This window comes from Rhincodon typus, chromosome 14 (genome assembly GCF_021869965.1).
Source record: "Rhincodon typus isolate 14 chromosome 14, sRhiTyp1.1, whole genome shotgun sequence".
Lineage (NCBI taxonomy): Eukaryota > Metazoa > Chordata > Chondrichthyes > Orectolobiformes > Rhincodontidae > Rhincodon > Rhincodon typus.
Window position 1 is genome coordinate 3,352,800 of NC_063345.1, and position 19,500 is coordinate 3,372,299.

A 19,500-nucleotide genomic window follows, 5' to 3' on the forward strand; every position below is an offset into this window, starting at 1 on the left:
ATGGGGAATGCAGGTGTAGAGGGACTGGACGTCCATGGTAAAGATGAGGTGTTGGGGACCGGGGAATTGGAAGTTCTGGAGGAGGTGGAGGGCGTGGGTGGTGTCACGGACATAGGTAGGGATTGAATTAGACCCTGTGTACAAACCACTGAGAAACAAAACCGGAAGTAATGCCAACCACCCCAGGCATATAAATAACAAGCAGGACAGAACACTGATGCTTCGCCAGAGGCACACTGATGATGTTACCTAGCAGGATGATGAAATATTTGCAACTAAACCTACTGGCTCAGCGAGCATGTCTACAACCTCATCCACAGCCCAAGCTACAAATCTTCTCAAAAACTTTAAAGATTTTATTGTGTATTTGTTTATGAATAAATCATTTCCATTTCAATTTCTGTCTTTCTCAATCTTCAAGCCCCAACTAATTTAGATATTATTTTTAACGGAACTAGGTTGTTTTCTTAATATTTAAATCAAGATATATGCTTACACAGATGTCTAGTGTTCTAACCTATTTCTGGCTCTGTTTCACCTCCAGCATTCTCATTAATGACTTCAGCAACGTCCGGCAAGCCATGAGGTATCTTTTTGCCTGTTAGTATAAGAAAACAGCTTTGAAATTTTGTTACATAATAATGCTGTTTCCATCTGCTGAGTAATGAACTTGTAGAATCATACAGCATTGAAACAAGCTGTTCGGCATGCCCCCATGTCTTTCTGATTAACAAACACCAAATTACACCATTCCCATTTACCTGCACTTGGTCCATAGCCCAGCATGCCATGGCATTTTAAGTGTTCATCAGGAGCTTCTTAAATTGTTGGAGTTGCCTTCTTTGGCTTTGATGTTAAAGAAGGCCAGGCATAAAGTATCCTGTAATGCGATTCAAACAACAGGGTCGGGGCAGACTCAATGGGCCAAATTGTCTCTTTCTGCATTGTAGGGATTCTATTATGTGACATATAAATATAAATTGAGGTATTAAAATGTTTATATCCATTCTTTGATCTTACTTACTAGCACCTCTGAAACCTTGACACAAGAGGGATAGGTTTTACTTGTGCTCAATCAGGACTTGCAATTTATAAAGTGTTAGAAAACCAAAGGCAGGATTTGCCTAATTTTCATAACTTAATACTAAATCAAATTGGTGCGTGAAATATTTATATTCTGTTAGAAGACTATGAAGAGGATGAATTCAAAGTATAGTTGTTAATACTTTGATCTTCAACTGGAGAATTGCCATATTTTGTGTCCATGTTTCCTAAATTGAATTTGCATTTCATTTAATCCTTGGAAATATTTATTTGGGCTTATGAATTTTAATTTTTTTCCTCTCCTCTTTGAAGTTAAATGTAAGTTGAACATTTTCACTGAGTTTGTCTTTTTAATGAGATTCATGCAGTTATATTTCAACATGTTAGTAAATGTTAAAGTCCACAAAGCATCTAAATGAAACAATACTTTGTTTAGTTCAAGTTGTATTTCTCTGTGGTTTCTCTTGCTTACTTCATTGTAACATTATTATCTCATTTGTTTACATTATCACTCCAGGGTTTAAGCTGGACTTGGAAATTAAATCTGCAGCTGTAAAAAAAAGCCGACAGTAGCTTTTGCAGATTTCAAGAACAACCTGGGTGATAAGCAGGTGAATTTACTGGACTAAGTTCACAGTCAGGTTTATGTTTTTGTTGAGGACACCTCTATAGAAACACTGAAACATAGAAGAGAGGAGCAGGAGGAAGCTATTCAGTCCTTTCAGTTTGCTCCGCCATTCATCACGATCATGGCTGATCATCCAACTCAATAGCCTAATCCCACTTTCTCCCCATAATCATTGATCCCATTCGCCCCAAGTGCTATATCCAGCTGCATCTTGAATACATTCAATTTTTGGCATCAACTACTTCCTGTGGTAATGAATACCACAAGCCCGCCATTCTTTGGGTAAAGAAATGTCTCCTCATCTCCATCCTAAATGGCATACCTAGAATCCTCAGACCATCAGGAACATCTTCCTTGCATCTAGTCCTCTTAGAATTTTATAAGTCTCTATGAGATCTCCCCTCATTTGTCTGAATTCCAGCGAAAACAATCCCAACCTAGTCATACTCTCCTCATATGTCAGTCCCGCCATCCCTGGAATCAGCCTGCTAAACCTTCGCTGCACTCCCTCGAGAGGAAGAGCATTCTTCCTCAGAAAAGGAGACCAAAACCACATACAATATTCTAGGTGTGGCCTCACCAAGGCCCTATACAACAGCAACAACACATCCCTGCACCTGAACTCAAAACCTAGGGGGGCAATGGCCAAGTGGTATTATCGCTGGACTGTTAATCCAGAGACCCAGATAATATCAAATCCTGCCATGGCAGATAGTGGAATTTGGATTCAATGAATATCTGGAATTAAGATTCTAATGATGACTGTGAATCCATTGTCGACTGTTGGGGAAAAACCATCTGGTTCACTAACATCCACCAGTATTTGACTTCAGACCCACAGCAATGTGGTTGACTCTTAACTACCCTCTGGGCAGTTAGGGATGGGCAATAAATGCTGCTTAGCTAGCAATGCCCTCATCCTGTGAATGAATAAAGGGAAAAAAAAAATCTCTCACAATGAAGGCCAACATACCATTTGCCTTCTTTACCACCTGCTGCACCTGCATGCTTACCTTCAGTGCCTGGTGCACAAGGACACCCAGGTCCCACTGCACACTCCCCTCTCCCAATTCACAGCCATTCAGGTAGTAATCTGCCTTCTTGTTTTTGTTTCGAAAGTGAATAACTTCACATTATTCAAATTATACTGCATCTGCCATTGATTTGCCCACTTACCCAACCTGTCCAGATCATGCTGAAGGATCTCTGCATCCTCATCACAGTTCACCCTCCCACCCAACTTGGTATCATCTGCGAACTTGGAGATGTTACATTTTGTTCCCTCATTGTGAATAGCTGAGGTCCCAGTACTGAACCTTGTGGCACCCTACTAGTTACTGTTTACCAATTTGAAAAAGACCCATTCATTCCTACTCTTTCTAGTTCTCTATTCATCTCAATGCACTTCCCCATATCCCATGCACTTTAATCTTGCACAATATCTCTTATGCGGGATTTTGTCAAATGCTTTCTGAAAGTCTAAATAAACCACATCAACTGTCTCCCCCTTGTCAACTCTACTAATTACATCTTCATAGAATTCCAACAGATTTGTCAGGCATGATTTCCCCTTCATAAATCCATGCTGACTCTGTCTGATCCTGCCACCGCTTTCTAAATGATTTTATACTACTTCTTCACTCAAACCCTGATTTTATACTACTTCTAAAACACATATGTAAATGGAGATCCTACCAGAGCATTCAAGAGGATACAGCAGGGCATTCCAAAGATGCAGAGAAAGGCTCTAAAGGGTAACCTACAATTCTTCTTGAATGAGGTGCAGCCAATGTGTATGCATGGTCAGTTTCTTTACTCCATCTTGGTTACTGGTCTCTCTCAACAGAAAATATTTTAATTTGTTTTTCTCAGACCCAAAGCTGGTAATCTTATACTTCACCACATTGAACTCCATCTGCCATAACTTGTTCAGCCAAGTTATAACAAACCTCCAGGAGAGATAGACATGCACCCTGACCTTCTGGCAAAGAGATTGGAGTGCTACCACTGCACGACAAGAGCTTTCCTTGGATTCAGGAATGCTATGTCACTTTGTAGTTTACTCTTCTGATCTTAACTTAGTGATGTCTGCAAATGTGCATATAAAAATCTCTGTAAATTGAGTTCCAAAAAGAGTCATACTTGACTCAAAACATTATAACTCCATTCCTCCCTCCACAGATGCTACAGACCTGCTAAATTTCTCCAGCACTTTCTATTTTTATTTCAGATTTCTAATATCTAGCGTATATTTTTGTCTTTCTAACTTATTACACATTAAGTCATAAAATAGTCATAAGCTGAGGGCCCAGTGTAAATCCCTAGGTGGCACCACCCCCCGCTAATAGGACACTGACCGTTGATTCTTACAAATTGTCTTTAACTTCCCAATCTATTACCAACTTATCACAAGGTGATCCCTAATTCCATATTTTTCTCTTTTGATGATAGTATTAGGTAGGGGTGGAGGTTAGATAGACCTTAGGTTTAGGGTAAAAGTTCGGCACAACATCGTGGGCTGAAGGGCCTGTACTGTGCTGTACTGTTCTATGTTCTATGAAATCTCTCTTGTCCAGAAACTTATCAAATATATTTTATGTTCATCTAAGAATCCCTAGGCCAAAATCCATCATGGCTCATCTTAATGGCTGTGACCCCAAATGAAAGAGACATTCATGCATATTTCTTGTAACTGCACTGTTTCAAATTGCCCAGAATTTTAGGCTAGTGGGAAACAAAAGCTATTTTGTGATCGTCTTTTTCTTTGGCTCTTCACACTGATGTCTACCAAGCATTATTTTTCTTTTGAATTAATTTTTTAAAATCAGAGTTATATTAACAATTGGACAGCTTCCCCTCTTGCCTGCTTTCAAACATGAGAATGAATGAACGAACAAATGAATGAATGAACGAAAGAATAAATGAATAATGGTTGAATTACCTAAAATACAAATTTAACATTTGACTTCGAATTTATAATGGAAGCTGTTCAGACATTAAGTGTTTATGCTGAATTCTATTTATCCAAATAATATTGGAAAGGAAATTCATGTATAAATTGACACCAGTCAAATGGACCTACAAATGGATATAATTTCACATGAAACTTTCTAATTATGCCACCAACGTAAAATTCTGTTCCTCAGTCTGTAAGGAATAGAAAATGATTATTGGCATACGAACCCTGTGTTTGTACTGACTGCAACTTGTTGACACTGTTCTGAACCACCTCGTCATCTGTAAGCTTGCGGGGAAATGTGTGCTTTTGATCTGCTTTTTCTTATTACAAGACAAAAAAAATGCCAGATAATATTTGCATTCACTTCAAAAAAATTGGTATTCATGAGCACAAACAGGATAAATCAGAAACATTTCAGTCTTGTCGTTGCAAGATTCTGACCCCACAGCAGATATCAAACAGCAGGAGAATCAGTCAGAAATCACTCATTGGGGTCAACTTTATAAGATGAGTACTTTTTAAAAGCATGAAACTGGGAATAATGCAAATGGAGCAATTACATCTCCAACTGCTTCTCCGATCTTTACTTCAGCCAGTGAGACTCTGAAAATGAAGCAAAGTCTTACAGTAATTCTTAGCCAATGTTTCTGCTGACAGTGGATCTTTGGTACTTTGGTATTGGCTTGGCTCTCAGTTCTCTCCACTTAGAATTCTGAGGACAAAGTAATGATAGTGACATAACTGACAAACTCTTCAAGCACTTCCTCAAAATAGTCGTAAAATTAAATTGTCTTCAAACTTCTTTGTCTAATCATTTGTAAAACTGTTTATCTTGTACAAATTTTTTTACACCCATCTGGTTCACTAATGTCTTTTAGGGAAAAAAACTGCCATCCTTACTTGGTCTGGCCTACATGTGACTCCAGATCCACAGCAATGTGGTGAACTCTTAACTGCCTTCTGGGCAATTAGGGATGGGCAATAAATGTTGCCTAGCCAGTGATGCCCTCATCCCGTGAATTAGTAAAGAAGAAAGAAGAAACCAGCCTTTGAGTGCTGCTTATCTTTAGGTGACAGAAATCAAGGGTTGATGCACTTTTGTTACTGGCTGACATACAATTACATCTTTAGCAGTAACCATCGTTTTAGCCTTTAAACTTAGCTTGGTGGTAACACTAATTTCTGCTGCTAAGATTGTTTAGTGGGCAGAAGTTAGGACAAGGAGGTTACATTATCTCAATGTATAAAATTTCTATTTGTCAATTAAGAGCATGTCAAACTATACGATTTGAACAAAAGAACATTAGAAAATCCATTTTAAAATTTAAAAATATAGAAAAAGGATCCATAATGTAAATTTTATTTCCAAACAAGTTACACTAATTTTTTTAAATTTCAAAACTATCAAATGTTGACTATTGGGAAAGACAGTGGTCGATAGTTCCTAAGTATGCAGAAGGTGAAATTCTGTTTTCCATCTCATCCCTACCAGATTTGCTATCTGTCCATCATCTTATACAGTCATAGAGTCATTGAGCTGTACAGCATGAAAACAGACCCTTTGGTCCAACTCATCCATGCCAATCAGATATCCTAAATAAATCTAGTCCCATTTGCCAGCATTTGGCCCATATCCCTTTAAATCCTTCCCATTCGTATCCCATCCAGAGGCCTCCTAAATGTTGTAATTGTACCAACTTCCACCACTTCCTCTGGCAGCTTATTCCATACATGCACCACCCTCGGCATGAAAATGTTGCCCCTTAGGTCCCTTTTAAATCTTTCCTCTCTCACCTTAAACCAATGCCCTCTAGTTTTGGATGCCCCCACCTCAGGGTAAAGACCTTGTCTCTTTGCCCTATCCATGTCCCTCATGATTTTATAAGCCTTTATAAGGTCACTCCTCAACCTCCGACACTCTAGGGAAATAGCCACAGCCTATTCAGCCTCTCCCTGTAGCTCAAATCTTCCAACCATGGCAACATCCTTGGGATGCTGTTAATGATTTTCTTTCGTGCAGGGTGAATATGCTTGTATACCCCGTTTATGCCTTCCCTTTAAATATGACCGGTGAGGACAAACATGGATTTTACACCATTACACTTGTCGTAATAAGGCACATCAGGTTTCACTGGGAAACCCTTTCCTAATTGCTTTTGAAAGTCGTCATGAGGATTCATTCCAGTTGAGATCTACACTGAACGGGATCAATCACTTCTTTTCTGGTATCATGACTCTGTTTCTGGAATAGAGGATTCTAGATCAATTATAGCTCGGACAAATAGGAGTGAAATTAGAAAGGATCTTTTCACACAAAAGTTAGAAGAAATCTTGAATACTCTCCTCAGATAATGTGAACACTGGGAGTCCATGGAAATTTAAAAGATTCAGTTCAAATATTGTTACTGGGGCATAGTACCAAGGGAAGAGGTGCAATGGATCTGAGGCATTGATTATCAGATTTTATTTGATTCTAGTGCTTTGAATATTCAATGCTTCAATTATCTGTATAAGGGATGTATCTGTTGATTACCACATATTGCCATTTAAATACAGGGGCAACAGGAGCAGGTCAGAGGCTAGGAATCCTGCAGCAAGTAATCTACCTCTTGATTTCCCAAAGCCTGCCCCACTATCTGCAAAACACAAATCAGGATTGTGATGGAATTCTCCCTACTTGCCTGGCTGAGTGCAGGGCCAGGCACTCAAGAAGCTTGACACCATCCAGGACAAAGCCGCTTCATTGATAACACACCCTCAAACATTCACTTCCTCTATTACTGATGCACAGTAATAGCAATGTGTACAAGCTACAAAATGCACTGCAGAAATTCACCAGGGCTGCTTTGGCATCACCTTCCAAAGCTGTGACCACTTCCATCTAGAAGGACAAGGGCAGCAGATACATGGGAACAGCACCACATATAAAGTCCCCCGGAAACCATTCACAAGCTTGATTTGGAAATATATCACCGTTCCTTCTGTGTTTCTGGGTCAAATTCCTGGAATTCCTTCTGTAACTACATTATGGGTCCACCTACATCAAATGGATTGCATTAGTAGCTCACCACCCCCTTTTCAGGGGCAAATAGGGATATGCAGTAAATGCTGGCCCAGCAAGTGATACCCACATCCTGCGAATGAATTAAAAACATCCTATTTTTAAATGCTTTTTATATTTAATAAAGGGACATACAGCAATATTAGGAGACAATATTTCAGTTAGTTTAACCTTCTCTGAATGGGCAGAAAGCATTCTGAAGGTAGAGGATGAACAGCCAGAGGTTGTGGTATATATTGGTACGAACGACATAGGTAGGATGAGTGACGAGGTCCTGCAGCAGCAGTTCAGAAACTTAAAAAACCAGGACTTCCAGGGTTGTAATCTCAGGATTATTCCCTGTGCCATGTGCCAGTGAGGCTAGAAATGGATAGATAGTACAGCTCAACACGTGGCTAAACAGATGGTGTAGGAGGGAGCATTTCAGGTATCTGGACCATTGGGATCGCTTCCAGGGCAGGGGGACCTGTACAAGAAGGATGGGTTGCATCTAAACTGGAGGGGCACAAATACTCTGGCTGGGAAGTTTGTTGGTGTCACTCAGGAGGATTTAAACGAGCTTGGCAGGGGGGATGGGAACCTAAGTAATGGTGAATTGACTGAAAGGGAATGAGAGAATAGGACCAGTAAGACTCAGAGGAAGAGCAGGCAGGGTGTGGTTGCTCATCAAAGTGGGTCTGGTGGACTGAAGTGCATCTGTTTCAATGTGAGAAGTGTAACAGATAAGGCAGATGAACTTAGAGCTTGGATTAGTACTTGGAACTATGATAAGAAAATAAGAACTAGGAGCAGGAGTAGGCCGTCTGGCCCTTCGAGCCTGCTCCGCCATTCAATAAGATCATGACTGATCTTTTCGTGGACTCAGATCCACTTACCCGCGTTCTCACCGTATCCCTTAATTCCTTTATTGTTCAAAAAAATACCTACTTTTTTTTAAAAACGTTTACTGAAGTAGCGTCAACTACTTCACTGGGCAAGGAATTCCATAGATTAACAACCCTCTGGGTGAAGAAATTCCTTCTCAATTCAGTCCTAAATCTGCTCCCTCTAATCTTGAGGCTATGCCCTCTTGTCCTAGCGGAGAATGATGTTGTTGCTATTACAGAGACTTGATTAAGAAAGGGACAGGATTGGCATCTTAATGTTTCAGGATATAGATGTTTCAGGCGGGATTGAGGGGGATGTAAAAGGAGTGGGGAGTTGCATTACTTGTTAAGGAGAATATCGCAGCTGTACTGTAGGAGGACACTTGGATGGCTCATATAGCGAGGCAATATGGGTAGAGCTCAGGAACAGGAAGGGTGCAATCACAATGTCTGGGGTTTACTATAGGCCTCCCAACAGCCAGCAAGAGATAGAAGAACAGATATGTAGACAGATTTTGGCAAGATGTAAAAGTAACAGGGTTATTGTCATGGGTGATTTTAACTTCCCATATATTGACTGGGACTCACTTAGTGCTTGGGGCATGGATGGGGCAGAGTTTGTAAGGAGCATCCAGGAGGGCTTCTTGAAACAGAATGTAGATAGTCCAACTAGGAAAGGAGCCATACTGGACCTAGTATTGTAGAATGAGCCTGGCCGGGTGGTGACGTCTCAGTCGGGGAGCAGCTCGGGAACAGTGATCACAATTCAGTAAGCTTTAAGGTACTGATGGATAAAGATAAGTGCAGTTGTCAGGTGAAGGTGCTAAGCTGGGAGAAGGCTAATTACAACAATATTAGGGAGGAACTGAAGCATGTAGATTGAAGGCAGACGTTTGAGGGCAAATCAATATCTGGTATGTGAGAGGTTTTCAAGTGTAAGTTGATAGGAACTCAGGATCAGCATGTTCCTGTAAGGATGAAGGATAAGTATGGCGAGTTTAGGGAACCTTGGATAATGAGAGAAATTGTGAACCTAATCAAAAAGAAAAAGGAAGCATTTATCAAGGCTAGGAGACTGGGAACACGGGTGGAAGCAAGGGTGGAATACAAAGAAAGTCGAAAGAAACTTAAGCAAGGAGTCAGGAGGTCTAAAAGGAGTCATGAAAAGTCACTGGCCAACAGGTTAAGGAAAATCTCAAGGCTTTTTATACATACAGAAAGAGCAAGAAGGTAGCCAGGCAGAGGGTTGGCCCACTCAAGGACAGGGAAAGGAATTTATGTGTGGAGCCAGAGGAAATGGGTGCGGTATTAAATCAATACTTTGCATCAGCATTCACCACAGAAAAGGACTTGGTGGATGATGAGTCTGGGGAAGGGTGTGTAGATAGTTTTGGGTCATGTTGAGATCAAAAGGGAGGAGGTATTGGGGCTCTTGAAAAACATTAAGGTAGACAAGTCCCCAGGGCCTGATGAGATTTACCCTAGAATACTGAGAGAGGCAAGGGAGGAAATTGCTGGGGCCTTGAGAGAAATCTTTGTATCCTCACTGACGATGGGGGAGATCCTGGAGGATTGGAGAATAGCCAATGTTGTTCCTTTGTTTAAGAAGGGTGGCAGAGATAATCCAGCTAGTTACAGGCCAGTGAGTCTTATGTCAGCGGTAGGGAAATTACTGGAGAGGATTCTTCGAGACAGGATTTATTCCCACTTGGAAATAAATGGGCTTTTAGCGAGAGGCAACATGGTTTTGTGAAGGGGAGGTCGTGTCTCATGAACTTGATTGAGTTTTTTGAGGAAGTGACAAAGATGATTGATGAGGGTAGGACAGTGGATGTTGTCTACATGGACTTCAGTAAGGCCTTTGACAACGTCCCTCATGGCAGGCTGATACAGAAGGTAAAGTCGCACGGGGTCAGAGGTGAGCTTGCAAGATGGATAAAAAAACTGGCTCGGTCATACAAGACAGAGGGTAGCAGTGGAAGGGTGCGTTTCTGAATGGAGGGCTGTAACTAGTGGCGTTCTTCAGGGATCAGTGTTGGGACCTTTGCTATTTGTAATATATATAAATGATGTGGAGGAATATATAATTGGTTTGATTAGTAAGTTTGAGGATGACACAAAAGTTGGTGGAATTGCGGATAGCGATAAGGATCATCAGAGGATACAGCAAGATATAAATTGGCTGGTGACTTGGGCAAAGAGACGGTAGATGGAGTTTAATCCTGAAAAATGTGAGGTAAAAATTTCAGAAGGTCTAATCCAGATGGGAAATATACAGTAAATGGCAGAACCCTTAAGAGTACTGATAGGCAGGTACAGGTCACTGAAAGTGGCATCGCAGGTGGAGAAGGTAGTCAACAAGGCATACGGCATGCTTGCCTTTATTGGCCAGGGGTTTGAGTTTATAAATTGGCAGGTAATGTTGCAGCTTTATAGAACCTTAGTGAGACCACATTTGGAACATTGTGTTCAATTTTGGTCACCACACTACCAAAAGGATGTGGTGGCTTTGGAGAGGGTACAGAAAAGATTTACCAGGATGTTGCCTGGTATGGAGAGCATTAGCTATGAGGACAGGTTGGAGGAACTTGGGTTGTTCTCACTGGAATGACGGAGGTTGAGGGGCAACCTAATAGAGTTCAATAAGATTATGAAGGGCATGGACAGAGTGGACAGTCAGAAGCTTTTTCCCAGGGTGGAAGAGTCAGTTTCTAGGGGACATAGGTTTAAGGTGCGAGGGACAAGGTTTAAAGGTGATGTACGAGGCAAGTTTTTTACACAATGGGTGGTGGGTGCCTGGAACTTCATGCTGGGGGAGGTAGTGGAAGCAGATACGAAAGTGCCTTTTAAAGGGTGCCTTGACAAATACATGAATAGGATGGGAATAGAGAGATACGGTCCTCGGAAAAATGGGGGTTTTTTAGTTGTGACGGGCAGCATTTTGGTGCAAGCTTGGAGGGCTGAAGGGCCTGTACCTGTGCTGTAATTTTCTTTGTTCTTTGTTCTTTAACATTGATAGTAGAAGGGTTGCCCAGTTGCTCCGTGGTTAGTACTGCTGCCTCACAGTGCCAGGGACCTAGGTTCAATTCCACCCTCAGGTGTCTGTGTGGAGTTTGCACATTCTCCCCATGTCTGTGTGGGTTTCCTTTGGGTGCTCCAGTTTCTTCCCATAGTCCTAAAATGTGCAGGTTAAATTGGCCATGCTAAATTGCCTGCAGTGACCAGGTAGTGTGTAAGTCAGGTGGATTAGACATGGGAAATGCAGGATTACAGGGGAAAGGGTAAGGGGCTGGGTCTGGATGGGATGCTCTTCAAAGGGGCAGTATGGACTTGTTGGACTGAATGGCCTTTTTCCACACTTTAAGGATTCTATGAAAAGGGAAGGGCATCTATACTCAAAGATGTAAAAGAAAATATCTCGAAGTAAAGAATGGTCAGCATGCTATCCAAAAAGGAAGGTGATATTTAGCTAATTCTAAGTACCTAATTCTTTGAAGAAATAAATGAAATAGTGATTTAGGATAATGTAGTAGATTTATTTTTTTGCATTTTCAAAAGGGCTTTGTTAAGATTTTGTATAGTATACTCACGATGAAGGTCAGAGTGTGTGTGGAGTCAGGGCAAGTAGCAGAATGGATAGGAAGCAGGCAAAAAATAACTAAACAAAAGTTAAAATTTTAAGTTATTTCCACAGATTGATCGAAATTGGAAAGTGGTGTCCCACGGAAATCAGTGCTGGTACCATTACTTGCCATTTAAATAACTATTTGGGATCTGGAATCAGTAATAGCATAAGGACAGTATTTGTTTTTACTTTTGTGTGTTTTTCATTGTGGACTAAAATTGGAAAATGACCGTTTTAAAATCAAGTCAACGAGGGCAAGAATTGCTATGAATTACTGGAACTCATTGTGATTATTGTTGATTTGCAAGCAGTGGGGAAGGAGAGAAAATGGTACAATGCTGGGATATGTGTTTGGAGAGTGAGATTGGACTAACAACAGGTTGCCAGTTGGTTTGTAACCAGTTTTCAACGTCAAAGGCCATCGACCTTTTAAAATTGGTTCCTGGGCAGGTGCACAGCTTGTGTGTGTGATTGATGCCAAGGCAGAAGGTTTCCAGACTGGAAGAAGCAGTGCCTGCAGCTAAGCAACTCAAGCCTGAAGACAGTTATTTTCTTCCTACATTTGCTGTAAGCTATTGTCTGTAACCAAGGACTGTGAAACATGAACATTTAATGTATAAATCCCTGTGCCTTTGGCAAGGACTGCAACAGCCTGAAGGAAGGAGTTTAGAGAACAGAAGGTCTTGGGGGAAAGAAAGGAACACCTCATCAAAGCCTGTAGACTGGCAGTGGTGAACTGTGTTTCCCCACATTTGCTCAACTGATTTTTTTTTGTCTTTGTGTCTGTCTGTACATGTGTGTAGGGCTTTAAAATAGAATTAGAATTTGAACCAGTAAAGTTATATGTTGATAGCTTATCGTGTTTACCTATTGTTAGAATTAGTTATTTGTAGTAAATAGTAGTTCTTGTTAACTCTGGTCTGTTAACTAGCATTTTCAAATGCTTTGATTAAATCTTTGACTTTTGTGGTAACCTAGGCATAGTGGGGTTTGAGTATCAGTGTATGTTCCCATGTGGGTCATGACAGTAGAATATCAAAATTTGCAAGTGATGCTAAATTGGAGTGCAAGTTAAATCAAAACAGGATGGTGTCAAAAGATAAAATACATAATAAGTTACAGAATGCATGTAAATGGTAAAGACTTTTAATATAGATAAGTGTGTTCATACGTTTTGGTGGGATGAATAAAGAAAACACCTTGAAAAACAGGAATGTAATGTGGTAGAGCAATGGAATTGAGAGGGCATACAGTCTCAAAAACTACTAAAAATAGAGTTCCAGACAACTTGCATTTATATAGCACCTTTTATAATTCAGGATGTTCCAAAATGCTTTTCAAGTGTTGTAAGGAAAAATGGTGAGGTAATGCTCTGGGACATGGGATCAAATTGCAGCATGGAAGCTTGCAGAATTTGAATGCAATTAAACAATTTGCAATGAAAAGCTATTCTCAGTAATGGAGACAAGGAGTTGCTACATAAAGACAGGAGAAATGAAAAATAAAAGGAACTTATGCTAATAGGGTAAGATGAAGAACAGTGTAAGAAAGCTTATGTGAAGCCTAAAAACCAAGATAGAGCACCTGTGCTGAATGGCCTGTTTCTGTGTTGTAAATTCCAAGCCATCCTTTTTACATTCACTCAATTGAAACATTTGCTTTTTCCATGAATGCACACGGATAGCTCACTTCTTTGAAAACTGACTTAGTAACACAATCAAAGGAATAATCTTGTCCAAAGCTTTGCCAAATACTTAAACAAAGAGGAACAGGACTCTAACCATGGGCTGCAGATGGCTCCAGTTCTTCCACAAGATCATCAAAGGCTTCTTCACTAGAATCTATATCATGTTTTTCATTGAGATTGGTACTCTTGACCTCACTCTTTTCTCTGGTATCTGTAAAATATGTTTGGTTTGGCAACACATTCATTACAGATGCTCACAAAAATAAAGTGTTTGCCTCAATCATTAATGCTTTCAGTATTGATTAAATTTGCGATAAGACTTCTCCAACATTTTGTTAAGCATTTTCAGGGAAGATTTCCTCTCTCTCTGTGTTAGTAACTGTGCCGACGCATTGTGAAGATTTCTTCTTCCTACTTTTGGTGACTTTGCTAAACATCTGAAGATTTCCTGTGGCTGCTGTGTGTTAGGGTAGGTGTAGAGAAGATATTTCCACTTGTGAAAGTCCAAAACTAATTGTTCTAAATGTAAAATTGTCACAATAAATCTTGGAAAGAATTCAAGAGTAACCTCTTTATCCAAAGAGTGGCAAAAATGTCGAATATGCAATTATTTGGACTAACTGTGTTTAATAGCATACATTCATTGAAGGAAAATCTACACATGTACAAAGGAGTAAGATGAACTGGAGCATAAAGAGGAGCATAGTTGCTAACATTGAGCAGCTGGGCTTATGGTTTGTTTCTGTGCTGTAAACATTAGGTAACATTTTTCATGATCCAATCAATGCAGATATATGTTTGCTCCATGTAAACCTATTGCCCACTCCTTTGAATCCTGATTTAGTGACAGTATCAAAGTAGGTAACCTTGCATAATGCTTTCCTGACATTTTATCAGAGATGAACAGATATCTAACCATGGGCATTTGATGACTCCAGTTCTTCCACCAGCTTGTCAAAGGCTTCTTCAACAGAAGAAGCATCATGCTTTTCAGCAAGGTTGGCTCTTTCAATTTCACTGGTATCTGCAAAATATGTTTGGTTTGACAACACATCAATTATGGTGCTTAATTTTTTTTCCTCATTCATTAATGCTGTCTGCGTTGATTAAATTTGAGATAAGCTTCTTTGGAGATGCAACCTATTGTTAAACATGTTCAGGGAAGATTTCATTTGGTGCTATGGACTGTTCTTGATTTATAATTTCCTCTCGCCACTTTTACTGATTGTGTTCACACAGTCTGTTTTCTTCTTCTAGTTGGTATGTTTTATTTACTGTGCTAACACAGTTTGAATATAACTTTTGGTTGCTTTTTGGGATTGAGCTAACAATTGACAACTTTCTCCATTCCCTTTTGATGCCAGTATTAACAAGTTGAATATTTCTTCTGGTTGTTCTTGTTCGGGTAGATGTCGAAGAAATATTTCCACTTAGGGAAGCCCAAAGATACAGGTCATTATAAAATAAGTTCAAAAGGAATTCAGTATTATCCAGGGATTGGTTAGAATGTGCAATTTGATACCACATGGAATGGGTGATATGGAAAGGCAATACCATAGACACATTAAGGTGAAACTACAGAAATTTACGAGGAAGGAAAGAATATAAATACAGCAAACTTGTTATTAACCTATGGGATCAGAAGTATGCTGGTTGATCGCATATTCTGGATAATGAAAGATATGGGTAACTGTAAACCCTGACCAAGCGTAGCTTTGAGACATCAACATCCCTCAAAAAAATCTATGCAAAAACATCAACACACCAACTACAATCAATGTAAAAGCACATGGTAAATAATAGAAACATAATGCAGGGGATATACACATCACACTGTTATACCTTACTTACATCATAAATATTCGGACATCGTGGTAGATTGAGTGGCACGGTGGCTCAGTGGTTAGCACTGCTGCCTCACAGTGCCAGGGACCTGGGTTTGATTCCACCCTTGGGTGACTGTGTGGAGTTTGCACATTCTTCCCTTGTCTGCATGTGTTCCCTTCAGGTGCTCCAGTTTCCTCCCACAGTCCAAAGATGTAAAGGTTTGGTGGATTGGCCATGCTAAAATTGCACCATAGTGTCCAGAGATGTGGAGGCCAGGTGGGTTAGCCATGGGAAATGTAGGGTTACAGGGATAGGGTTGGAGGGTGAATCTGGGTGAGATGCTCTACAGAGGGTTGGTATGGCCTTGATGGACGTAATGGGGATTCTATGAGGTCAGGGTATTTGAGGTCTATAGTTTTTGCTGGTTTATCAAGAGTGCTGGTTGAAACAAAGTTTGCTGTAGATTCATATTGGGAGTGAAAAGAAACAATAGATAAGATAAATGAAAAGGATAGATCAGCTGGGCTGAATGGCCTGTTTCTGTGCTGTAAACATTAGATGTTTTTTTCATGATCCATTCAATGTTTGCTTTCTCCATTAAGGTACATCCATCACCCACTCCTTCAATTACTGGTTTCCTAATGCTATCAAAGGAATAGCCTTGCGCAATGCTTTCCTAATATTTAAACAGAGATGAACAGAACTCTAACCATGGGCATCAAATAAGTCCAGATCTTCAATAAGCTTGTCAAAGGTTCTTCACAAGAATTTATGTGTTATGTATTTCACTAAATTTGGTACGTTTGACCTCACTGTTTTCTCTGGTATCTATAAATAGGTTTGGTGCAACAAAACATCAATTACAGATGCTCATTTGTCTCATTTATAAATGCTTTCGGCCTGGGCCAATTTTGAGTTAAGACTTCTCCACAACCAAAACATTCTGATAAGTGTTTTCAGGGAATATTTTCTGTCAGTGTGGGTTAGTGATTGTGTTAACACACTGTGAATATTTGCTCTGCGGCTGTGTTAACACCGTATGAGTGTTTTTTTCTGGTCACTGTGTGTCAGTGACTATTGACATATATTTCTTTTGGTCACTCTATGTTAGTATATGAAGAATTCAGCACAACATCATGGACTGATGGGCCTATTCCTGTGCTGTACAGATCTATGTTGTCATCTAGTCACTATTAATGACCCTGTTAACACATTGTGAAGATTTCCTCTATTTACTGTTTGTTAACACAATGTGAAGATTTCCCTGCTCATTGTGTTAGTGACTGTGTTCACACATTATGAAGATTTATTCTGGTAACCATGTGTTCATGACTGTATTAATACATTGAGTGTTACCAGTGTTAAGATTTCCTCAGATTGCTGTGTATTATTGACTGTTAACAAATTATGAAGATTTCTTCTGTTTACTATTAGTGACTGTGTTGACACATTATGAAGATTTCCTCTGGTCACTGGGTGATACTGACTGTTAACAACCTGAAGATTTTCTCTGGTCACTGTTAACAGTCAGTATCACCCAATGTAAAGATTTCCTCTGGTCACTATGTGCAAGAGACTGTGTTGACATGTGAAACATTCCTCTGGTCATTGTTTGTTAATGATTGTTAACACAATTTGAAGATCTCCCTTGTTATTAATTGCGTTAGCACCTTGAAAATGACCTTTAGTTGTCAGTGACTGTGCAAATACAGTGTGTAATTTTTATCTGATCTCTATTGCTTCTGAAGCTATAAAAATGCTTAAATGAATTTAGTTCAGGATTTTGTGAATTCAGGAAATTTCACATTATGTTTACTAATTCTAACACACAGGCCAGTGAATAATCCTTTTTTTTCTTCCCCCCACTAAGTTATGGTCAATTTTGAACATAGCAAGGGTTAGGCTACTATTACAAGTTTTATACAATTTTAGACTGGTCAATATTCAGGAAAGAAATAATAACCAGAGAGAGCATGCACATAGATACATCAGTCTGATGTGAGCTATAAGAAACTGTCATTTTGAAACTTGAAATATTGGGAATATCTCTGACAAGAAGATTGAACTGAGATTGTTTTTTTTAGTCATGAAGGGTTTAAGAGAATGAATAAGACTGGGGAGCTAGGGATGGAAGATCATCAGTTTAAAATGGGCACAGAGTGAATGGGCTGAGGTGGTGAGAAAAAAATATATTTATTGAGAGCTACTATACTTTCAAGTTGTTTGCCCCAGGATAAAGTTGAGATGGAGACCATTGCACCTTTTGAGACAAGAGTAGATCACTTGAGACAATGGAAGATGCAAGTCTATGGGATGAAAGCAGAATCACTTTTCTGGTGTAAATTCAGCACAGAAACATTTGGCCAAAGATCCTATTTTCTATGTATTTCATTATAAATAATGAGCCAAAGAACCAAAGAAAAGTCAAATCAGACTTGAAACCTTAACTTCCTTTCTGTCTCCACAGACTAGCTTGAGTTTCTCATGCATTTCTGTTTCTATAACTGGGCAGTCCAAAAGGTCCAGTAAACATCCCCTTTTGGAGCATCAGCTCGCAAATACAATTATCATTCACTTTCCAAACTTCTCAAAGCTTATTATCCTTTAAGCCTTCTTGCTTATACCATTTGTTTTAAATTCACATTTAAACAAACTAAACTGATGTCTGATGCTAGTGGCCTTGAACTTGAAGTAAATATTTCCTTATCGAAGCTGCCTTATATTTCATGACCCCATTTTTCATGATGACAAGATTGGAAATACAGCATACATAGGAACATAGGACTTAGGAGCCAAATTAGGGTATTTGATCCTGTGAGCCTACCCTGCCATTCAATTAAAGAATGGTTGATGTGGTTGTGTTTTTAGTTTCACTTTCCTGCCTGCATGCCATAACCCTTAGGACCTAAACTCTCCCATATCCCAGCCCCCACCCCAAACACTGGGCCTTGTTACCACATAGCCTATTACACACTCCCTGTTGTTAGTCACTACAGTCCCCATTAACAACTATTCACCCTCCAGTCTGATCGTTAGCAAATCCTTTGTTTGTACAACTGCCTTTCTCTCTCTTTGGGCTCTATCCTATTGTTTACTCCCTACCTCACCCACCCCCCTATTTTCTGCATATAAACTGACGCTTTCCCAGCCACCATCAGTTCTGAGGAAGGGTCACCGGACCCAAAACGTTAACTCTGTTTTCTCCTTCACAGATGCTGCCAGATCTGCTGAGCTTTTCCAGCAACTTTGTTTTTGTTTCCTTAGCTCTCTTGTCTATCAAAACTCTAAGTCTTGGAAAAAGATTAAAGACTCAGTCTCTACTACCTTCCAGGCCCCACAGCCTCAAAGAAGAAAAATTCTTTTCATTTCTGTCTTAAAGGGCAACATCTTATTCTTAAGCTGTATCTCTTAGTTTTAGTCTCCCTCATAAGAATAAACATCCTCCCATGTCCATCCTAACAAGTCTCTTCAGGATCTTGTATATTTCAATAAGATCACCTCTTATTCTTCCAATGGTTTCTCCTAAACTCCAATGGATTTAGCCCTATGCTGTTCAACATTTCTTGATATGACAATCCCTTCATTTTAGGAATGAACTAAGTGAACCTTCTCCGACCTGATCCTAAAAAGTAATAAGATAGTAGGAACTGCTGATGCTGGAGAATCTGAGATAACAAGGTGTAGAGCTGGATGAACACAGCAGGCTAAGCAGCATCAGAGGAGCAGGAAAGCTGACATTTCGGGTCTAGACCCTTCTTCAGAAATGGGGGAGGGGAAGGGGATTCTGAAATAAATAGGGAGAG